Raw genomic sequence first — 10872 nt, forward strand, 5'->3', positions numbered from 1 at the left:
AGTCATTACCAACAACAGTTATTGATTTGAAAGGCAGAGTGACAGGAAGAGGGAACCACTGCTTCACTCCCCAGACACTTGCAATAGCCAAAGCTTGACCAAGCCAAAACCAGGAACTGGGAATTCATTCTGGATGTCCCATTTGGGTGCAGGGACCCAAGCACTTCTGCCATCCTCCGTCTCCTCCCAGGGTGCACACTAGCAGAAACTTGCCTCAAAGCAGAGAAGCTACCACTCAAGCCAGGCATTTGTATATGGGATGTGGGTGTGTGGTGGTGATAGCAAGCCCTCATGGATAAAAAAAAAAAAAAAAAAAAAAAAAAAAAAAAAAAAAAAAAAAAAAAAAGTTATTTCTATGCCAAGGAAATTACTCTGTAGTCTTTCTCTTATAAACTACGTATTGCTGAACCTAGATAATTTTTCCTTTATTTAACAATGACATGAAAATGTCAGTTGAGTTGGCTTTCCTGAAGACCTTGTTTCTTGAATATTAGTGGCTAGCTGAGATAAATTCTTTTCATCTCTTTCTCGCTTCGGCAGCACATGTGCTCGCTTCGGCAGCACATATACTAAAATTGGAATGATACAGAGAAGATTAGCATGCCCCTGCGCAGTAAGGTTTCTTTACCTCCCTGTAGGCTCTGCTCTCCAGAGGTGAACAGGGTCCTCTAAACCCACTTGCTGCACACACAAACACCTGAGTGTTGTATTCTCCCACAGGTGTTGGAGACTGATATGGTGTTCTGATTTATATTTACATAATGGCTAGTGACATCGGGCATATTCACATGTTTTGACCATGTACATTTCTTCTGAGAAATGTCTATTCAGATCCTTGCCTGTTTCTTCACTGTATTTTTTGGAGTTTTTCCAATTCATGTAAATGTTCTGGAAATCTGTAAACATTCAGAGTTTTAATTTTTCCTGCCATCTGTTCATTGTATCTACACTCTGATGTTTACTTTGTTGTGAAGAAGTATCTTAGTTGGATATACTCAAATGTCTCTGTTTTTATTTTTGTGACTATTGCTATTGGAATCTTACCCAAAAGCTATTGTGTGTTGACAATATTTAGAGTTTCCCTATGTTTACTTGGGTTTGGGTCTTATGATTACATTTTAATTCACTGTGAGTTCACTTTCACATAGTGTAAGAGATGTTGGAGTCTCTTTTCAGGCTTCTACATATGGATAATCAAGTTCCTCTGCACCACTTGTGAAAGAGATTCTTCTTTCTCCAGTTCATTTTAGTTCCTTTGTTAAATATGAGTTGCTGGTAGAAATTTGGGTTTATTTCTATGCTACCAAGTCTTTTCCATTGAACTATGTGTCTGTTATTATATCAGTGCTAACACTTCTTCTTCTTTTTTTTTTGCAGTATATTTATTTGAAAGGCAGAGTTACAGAGAGGTAGAGGCAGAGAGAGAGAGAGGTCTTCCATCCACTGGTTTACTCCCCAAATGGCCACAATGGCCGGAGCTCTGTTGATCTGAATCCAAGTGTCAGGAGCTTCTTCCAGGTCTCTATGCAGGTGCAGGGGCCCAAAGACTTTGGCCATTTTCTACTTTTTTCTCAGGCTATACCAGAGAGGGGTATAAGAAGTGGAGCAGCTGGGAAACATACTGGCACCCATATGAGATGCCAGCACTGCAGACGGTGACTTTACCTGCTTTGTCATAGTGCTGACCCCTGTAATATGTCTTAAAATATGGTGTGATGTCTCCAGCTTTTTTTTGCTTTATAATATTGCTTTAGATGTTAAGCATCTCTCATGTTTCTATGTGAATTTTAGCATCATTTTTTCTAGCTCTGAGAACATCGTTGGTATGTTGATTGGGATTGCATTGAATTTGCAAATTGCTTTTGGTAGTATGGATATTTTGGTATTATTCTTCCCATTCACAAACATAAGTTTTCTGTGAGACTGTCAAAAAGCCTTGACAAAAATTGGACTTTATTACACAAAAATTCATCACTTTTTGGGATCATTTAAATCCATAATTTTGCACTAATATTTGATAAATAATTAAAGACTTTGAGCATTTTAGTAGGAGAAATTAAAATATTTATCAATTTATTCAAATATTGTTTAGATGTGATATTCAAATATTGTTTAGAGCCATTGTCTGTATTCCCTCTAAATTACGATCTTTTTGCTTTTTGCCTGTTAAACTTGTCCCTTGATTCAACAACCCTTTTTAATGTAATGTAAACTGAAAATGTCATTTCATAAGCTAAAAAAAATGACAAAGAAGGAAAAAGAAGGGAGGGAGGTTGAGTATATAATTATGTTCTCCGAATTTTTTCTATAAAACATATTGAATCATTTAAAAGCTAATTAAAATTAAACTCAAAATTGGACCATTATGACCAATATTTAAAACAAGTGATTAAAAACTGTAGATGTCTTCAATTTTGATTATCATTCTTCTTTAGAATATCTGAAAGAAATCCAGTTTCTCACTTTAAAATATACCAGTGTGTTAGAATTTAGTATTAAATGACTTTGTTTAAAAGTTTTATTTAATCTATTGCTTTAAGTAGTAATACTATGGCCATTGTAAAACAAAATCCTTATCATTTTTCATAAAACAGGAAGGGCCTTTAAAACATCATCACTAAAAATATTAAGAGACCTAAAATATAACATTCTTAAAACCCAAGTGATACCATTCAAAATTTTCAAATATGCAGGGATAGTTCATGTCAAGTAACTAAATAATTGTTAAGTGTATATATGGAATAGCTTCTATAAATTCTTTTGGCAAGGGCTGGCACTGTGGCATAGTGGGTGAGGCTGCCACCTGCAGTGCTGGTATTCCATAGGGGCATCAGTTCAAGACCTGGCTGCTCCACTTCCTATCCAGCTCTCTGCTATGGCCTGGGAAACACTATAAAATGGTACAAGTCCTTGGGCCCCTGCAACTGCATAGGAGACCAGGAAGAGGCTCCTGGTTCCTGCCTTCCAGTCAGCACAGCTGCAGCCATGGAGGCCAACTGTGGAGTGAACCAGTGAATGGAAGACCACTCTCTCTGCCTCTCCTTCTCTCTCTGTGTAATTCTGACTTTCAAATAATATAAATAAATCTTTAAAAAATTCTTTTGGCAAATAGATGAAGCTATTTGTTATACATTTCAAATAAATAGCAAACATACTAGAAAAATATATTGAATAAAATTTAAGCAACTCATAGCTATACACAGAAATTTCTCACCATAACAACATAGCAACCACTAAATTTCCAAATTCAATTTTCCACAACTTAGAATCTTTAACTCCAGAAGGAGTACAAAATTGACAGAACAGTGGCCTATGTATCAGGATACCTAATGCTAATACAGAATTATCCCTGCCACAACTTACCTATGTGACCTTGAACAATTCACTTTACTTCTCTGGGCTTGGCATTTAGCATCCTCATGTGATAAAGGAGGCTTGGATAAGATCAGTTGTACTCTATCTTGAGACTTCAATGATCTCTCAGTTTCCAAACAGGCACCTTAAGGGAAAGTAAACCTTTAGATCAAAGCTTACATTTTTAAATCTAAATATATTTTAAACTCTTTCTACAACTAGTACAAAACAACACATTCAAATGTGTACCATGCCACTTTTCAATATTTGGGAATAATTAATGCATCATTTTAGAGCATTGTCTTGAGGCCAGTGCTGTGGTGTAGCTAGTAAAGCCACTGCATGCAGTGGGGGCATCCCATATGGAGGCCGGTTCAAGTCCAGGCTGCTCCATTTTCCATTCAGCTGTCTGCTATAGCCTGGGAGAGCAGTAGGAAGTTGGCCCAAGTCCTTGGGCCCCTGAATCTGCATGGGAGACCCTGAAGAGGTCCTGGCTCCTGGTTTCAGATTGGCATATCTCTGACCTTTTAGGTCATCTGGGGAATGAAAAAGCAGATGGAGGAACTCTCTCTCTTCCTCTTGTTCACTATCTGTGTAACTCGGACTTCCAAATAAATAAATAAATAAATCTTTTAAAAAATCAAAAGAATATTGTCTGGCACACAGTGAACCACTAAGTACAAGATATTATTAGTAATATTAGATTGAAATATTGAAATAAACTAGGCAATAAGCCTTAAGATGCAAATTAATACCAAGAAATATAATCTCAAATTTCTGTGTTCAACAAGGTAGTCTCTTTTCACTACTAACTTTATACTAAATAAGATATTTTGATATTTTGTTAAGAGTAAATTTATCGGGGGCCAGCGCCGTGGCTCACTTGGTTAATTCTCCACCTGTGGTGCTGGTATCCCTTATGGGCAAAGTGTTCTAGTCCTGGTTGCTCCTCTTTCAGTCCAGCTTTCTGCTATGGCCCGGGAAGGCAGTAGAGGATGGCCCAAGTGCTTGGGCCCTGCACCCGGATGGGAGACCAGGAGAAAGCACCTGACTCCTGGCTTTGGATGGGCACAGCTCCAACTGTGGCAGCCATCTGGGGACTGAACCAATGGAAGGAAGGCCTTTCTGATTTCTCACTGTATATAACTCTACCTGTCAAATAAAAAAAATTATTAGTTTTTCATAAAAACTGCAGTATTGAAAAAGTTCTAAAATCCCTCTAATTCTAAATGTCTGTGACTGCTAACTCATTAGCACATATTGCATTCTTTACATCTGGGTAATCATGACAATTCACTTTTAAATGATTAACAGATCTGCTGTTATATATAAATACATGCTTTTCCGAAAATCATACAATAAGCAGGCTACATACTTTACTTCAAGTAGAACTGCCATATCCAGTCCTACAATTGTAAATAAGACAGTTTCAATTGTTCAGCATTATCAATTATAAATTCCAATCGTGTAGCAATACTCATAAGAATTTAGGGGGCTGATGCTGTGGAGTAGCAAGTAGAGCTGTGGCTTGCAGTGCTGACATTCCAATTGGGTGCCAGTTCAAGTCCTGGCTACTCAAATTACTATCCATCTTTTTAGGCAAGTAAGACTTACTATCCAGCAGTAGAGGATGGCCCAGGCCCTTGGGCTCCTGCACCTGCATAGGAGACCCAAAAGAAGCTGCTGGCTCCTGGCTTTGGATTGGCAGAGCTCCAGCCATTGTGGCCAAATGGGGAGTGAACCAGCGGTTGGAAGACTGCTCTCTCTCTCTCTCCTTCTCTGTGTAACTCTGATTTTCAAGTAAAATAAATGAATTTTTTTAAAAAGGATGAAATAAAAAGGAAGATGAAGATTACAAAATTGTTTAATTTTTTTTAATAAATATAAATTTCCAAAGTACAGCTTTTGGATTACAGTGGCTTCCCCTCCCCCAAAACATCCCTCCCACCCATAATCCTCCTATTTCCTGCTTCCTCTCCCATCCCAGAAGATTACAAAATTGTATGAAGGACATTTGTACAGTAAACAAATATACTGATTTCCAATGCAATATTTGAATACTTGAAGCAGGAACGCTAAGTACTTCTTTGCCAAAATAACATGTTTTCTCCAGTGTAAAACCCATTTGCCATCCCAATACAAAAAGGGATTTGGGGCAAGAAGGAAAAAAGAAGTCCACACATGCGGAAATTTTAAGCAAAACAAAATAGAGAATGTATTTAGTTTCATGTAAATCACATGAGAATTAATAGTATTCTACCAATTTGCAACAAATATTTTTAACTTTAATGAATGAATGAATTTTCAGTTACATAGCAGGAAACTTCTACCCTCTCCCATAAAACTGAAAGAGAAACTTTTTAAAAGTAAAAACTGATGAAAGAATTCTGCAATACATGTTAATGTTAAGTAGCCCAGCAGAGTTTATTTAGAAATACAAACACACACACAGAAAATAAATACATTAAAATCTTACTGAATAGGTCAGTAATAGTTCAGGATCCAATATGTGTGCAAAAGATTCTGGATTTCCCAGTCACTTTGTATAGGAAATGATGTGCTTTGCTATGTAGCATGTAACTTTAGATTCCTGAACACCTCCACTTTGCTTCTTACCCTGAATCCCAGCAAATACAGGAACACAGCTGTTGAGTCATTCATTTTCTGGATTTGGGAATATCAAAGAATTAATGAGTATAGAAAGTTGTACAGCAAAGACCAAGAATATCCAAGGGAGGTCAGGAAAATCAATTGAACAAGTCAAAATACTATGAATGTATACTGAATGCTCTGTTTTTAATATGTCTTACTTACCTAAAAAGACATGAGGGCTATTGCTCTCTCTCTTAATACAACTAAGGAGAAGATATCACCAATGCTCAAGAAAAATGAATACACAGCAGAGCTAATACAAAATCCCCAAATTCCAAAATAGAAAAACTGGATATGCACTCCTTACACACACCCTGAAGTGGCAATGAAGTAGAACAAATCTAAAATTAGAAAAAAATCTTTTTTTAAAAGATTTATTTATTTATTTGAAAGTCAGAGTTGCACAGAGAGAGGCAGAGAAGAGAGAGGGGTCTTCCATCCACTGGTTCTCTCCCCAGTTGGCTGCAATGGCCAGAGTTGTGCCAATCCAAAGCCAGGAGCAAGGAGCTTCTTCCAGGTCTCCCACATGGGTGCAGGGGCCCAGGACTTGGGCCATCTTCTACTGCTTTCCCAGGCTATAGCAGAGATCTGGATCCATATGAGCTGCCAGCACTGCAAGTGGTGGCTCTACCCACTATGCCACACCACTGGCCCCGAAAATTCTTGTCAAATTAAGAACATTTAACCTTTGTTTTAGAGTGCATTATTAAAATATCTAAACTGGGGGAATACATAATTTCTTTCTTTAGAAATCAGAAGAGAAAAAGAACACTTCAAGCCTACTGTGACACCACACAGAAGGAATGGAGAATCATGATCTCAATTAGCCTAGGGACAGAATAAAAGGGAGGGAAATAGGAACAACAGAATTAAGATGAATAAGCTTTGACAGCTGAGGGAATCTGAATGTAAAGAAAAGGCATGCAGTTAACTGAAACAATAGAGATAAGTCTGAGAGGAAAAAACATTGTTAAGTCATATTAATGGGACCAGAGCTGTGACTTAGTAAAGTAAAAAAAAAAAATCTAAATTTTGTTTTTAAATTATATAATTAAAAAAGATAAAAAAGATGTTCAATCTTAAGTCTCTACAGCATAAGATATACATCAATTTTCCCAGGTTCAATTTGCATTTATTAACAAAGTTTCATGGGTGTAATCACTAAAGTGGCTCCAATAAGTCTTTTTATAAAAATTATTTTTTATTTTGACAGGCAGAGTGGACAGTGAGAGAGACAGAGAGAAAGGTCTTCCTTTTTCTGTTGGTTTACCCCCTAGTGACCGCTGCGGCCAGTGTGCTGCAGCTGGCACATGGCGCTGATCCAAAGCCAGGAGCCAAGTGCTTCCTCCTGGTCTCCCATGCAGGTACGGGGCCCAGGCACTTTGGCCATCCTCCATTGCACTCCTGGGCCATAGCAGAGAGCTGGACTGGAAGTGGAGCAACTGGGACAGAATCTGGCTCTCCCAGCAGGACTAGAACTTGGTGTGCCTGCACCGCAGGTGGAGGATTAGCTTATTGAGCCATGGAGCCTGCCTCCAATAAGTCTTAACCTGGGATGCAACTAAATTTAACAAGGATACTCAATAGGAATTTTAGAAGAATTCCAAAATATGTATCAGAATAAAAATAAATACTTTACTTGGTACATCTCATTTTAACTATACTATTGTCTAAATTTCCAAATATCAGATGTACTAAAAAAATCCCCAAAGCAGCAGAGTTGGTCCGACATGATGAGGAATAAAATAAAGAAAATGAGAATTCGCAGATCCCAGATTAAAATAACCAAGAAGGCCCAATAAAAGAAAACTCAATGTCTTCATACACTAACATTTATTACCTCAGATTTATTTAACAAAAAGGTGATTATTCCAGCTACATCCCATTAGGTAGCCCAATTTTACCTGCTAAATCCATTTAAAAAAAGCACCTCATGATATATTACTAAAATCATATTGCTATATGCCATCCACCATGTCCACTGTACCTTATACCTAATGTTAACAGATCTGATGAAAATCAGTAGATAAATGATGTGTCTTAACCACGTGTGGGAAATGTCTTTTGTTCAACGTTTTTCCAAAAACCCCTCAGTCTCAGTTTGCCTTCACATTGAAAAGACACTTCTGAGGTTTACTAATCAGTCCAGCTTCTTCGGGCCTCCCTCCAATGAAAGGGGCTAAAATCCATCAAAATAAACTCTAGGCACTGTCCTTGTGCTCCCAGTGACTTTTTCACTCTAGGGGCTCACAAACCTTCTAAATTCTTTAGATCACCTGTGATGTCCATTAGTTCTCAAAGACTATGATGCAAGTAATTTCCCCTCTTGGAACCTTGTTATTAACTGTGCTGTATGAGAAATGAAGTCTCCTACACACCTTGTGCTTACGATTCTCCAAACCATGTTGCCTGCTAGGACTTTGGCCATGAATATAGGACAGCAATACCTGAACATGATTACTGAGATCTCCTTAATAAAGGATAGACTGGGGCCAGCACTGTGGTGCAGTGGTGTAATCCTTTACCTGCAGTGCTGGCACCCCATATGAGCACCAGTTCTAGTCCCCATTTCTCCTTTTCCCATCCAGCTCTCTGCAATAGCCTGGGAAAGCAGTAGAAGCTGTTCCAAGTGCTTTGGTCCCTGCCAAAATATGGGAGACCTAGAAGCTCCTAGCTCAGATTGGCCCAGCTGCAGACATTGCAGTCATTAGGGGAGTAAATGAGCATATGGAAGACCTTTCTCTCTGTCTCTTCCTCTCACTGTCTGTAAGTACACCTGTCAAATACGTAAATAAATTCTATATATATATATATTTACATTTATTTATATATATTTATGTATATAAATATATTCATATATAAAATATATTATGCTTTATCATATATTATATAATATATAATAATTATAAACAGATAATATTATATAATTTATTATAACTATTATATATATCATATATATATATTATTGAGATGACTTCAATAGCCAGAGTGTGGCCAGGTTGAAGCCAGGAGCTCCTCCTCCAATGTGTGTGGCAGCAACCCAGGCACTTGGACCATCTTTCACTGGTTTTTCAATCCATTGGTATGGAGCTGGATCAGAAATAATTATATATTTATATATAAATAAATTCATATATAATATTTATATATAATTATATATTATATATTTATGATAATTATATGTAATTCTATATTATGTATAGAAATATATAATATATATTATAATATATAAATATATATATGATGGATCAAAATGCGGCATTCTCCATTTGGCAGAAGAGACAGGCTCCAATATCTACTGTCTATGTCAGTATGTCAGTATAATGCAGGAGGTTACCCCTCTACCAAATAAGAAAAGCTATTTCAGTTCAGCTGGACATCATTCTGCTGACTGTTGACCTTATTACTGTTAGTCTGGATGCTTTCATTGGTTACAATCCAGAGACCCAATTTTCCCATAGATATAAACATCAGCAAACATGAAAATTTGGTAAGAAAAGCTTAAACTGAGAGTTATGATTAATAACTATTTTAACAAAATTTCTCAGAACCCATCTAATCCAAACCTTGGACAATTGGGAGCTGTTGTACTTGGCCCACCCATAATTGAAATGGATTCTAAATCCTTCAACTGCAAGGAGAGTATCATAGACATTAATGCTCCAAACGGATCCAGTTCCCTGCTAATGTGTCTGGAAAAGCAGCACAGGGTGACTCAAATATTGGGGCTCCTGCACCCATGTGAGAGACCTGGAAGAAGCCCCTGGCTCCTGATATCAGTCTGGCCTAGCCACAGTCACTGCAGCCATTTGAGGAGTGAACAAACCAGGAGGAAGATCCATCTCTCCCACTCTCTCTTTCTAGTGCTGCCTTTCAAATTCATAAATAGACCTTTAAGAAAGTCGATCACTTCAATAAATTTGTCATTGCTCAGTCATGATTACTTTTACTACCTTAAATTCTTTTTCAAAAGATTTATTTATTGGAAAGGCAGAAAGAGGAGCTGGTGGTTGTGGTGCAGTGGACAAAGTTGCTATCTGTTACATTGGCATCCTGTATGTGCACCAGTTCAAGTACCAGCTATTCCATTTCTGATCCAGCTCCTTACCAATGGACTGAAAAAGCAGGGAAAGTTGGCCCAAGTGGCTGGGATGCTGCCACGCACATTGCAGGAAAAGCTCCTGGCTTCAACCTGGCCACACTCTGGCTATTAAAGTCATCTCAAAAATGAATTAGGTGGTGGAAGATTTCTGTCTCTCCCTCTCTCTGTAACTCTTTCAAATAAGTAATTAAATATTTTAATATGATAAAAAATGGCAGAGAGACACAGAGACAAAGAGAGAAGGAAAGAGAAGCAGAGAGATCTCCCATCTGCTGGTTCACTTTCTATATGGCTACCACTGTGCAAGACCAGGTTTCAAGTCCCCATTGAGGTTACAGTTCTCCAAATTAGATGACAAGAAGGAAAGAATTTGAGCTATTATCCATTGCTTCCCAGGGATATTAACATGAAACTGATTTGGAAGTGGAGTACCCAAAACTCAGATTAGCACTGCAATATATGATGCGGGCATCTGTTGTGATGGTTAACAAATTGGAAAACCTAGAGGAAAAATCAACAGATTCCTGGACATACACAATATACCAAAATTGAGTCATGAAGACACATAGAAAAGCTAAACAAATCAAAAACCAAGACAGAGATTGGATGAGTAATAAAGACCCTCCCAACAAGCAAAAGTCCAGGATCAGACAGCCTCACTATTGAATTCTACAAGTCTTTTAAAGAACTAATGCTTCTCAAACTATTCAACACAATTGAAAGAGAGACAATCCTCTCAAACTCCTTCTATTAATCTGACAATG

At 37.6% G+C, this 10872-nt stretch overlaps 1 pseudogene; it reads left to right on the forward strand.

The window, feature by feature from the left end:
- The first annotated feature begins 545 nt into the window (after positions 1-545).
- LOC138848046 (U6 spliceosomal RNA) lies at positions 546-613 on the forward strand (annotated as a pseudogene).
- The last annotated feature ends 10259 nt before the right edge of the window (positions 614-10872 follow it).

The sequence above is a fragment of the Oryctolagus cuniculus genome, chromosome 21, assembly GCF_051225735.1.
Source record: "Oryctolagus cuniculus isolate XC-2025 breed Fujian yellow rabbit chromosome 21, ASM5122573v1, whole genome shotgun sequence".
In the NCBI taxonomy this organism is placed as follows: domain Eukaryota; kingdom Metazoa; phylum Chordata; class Mammalia; order Lagomorpha; family Leporidae; genus Oryctolagus; species Oryctolagus cuniculus.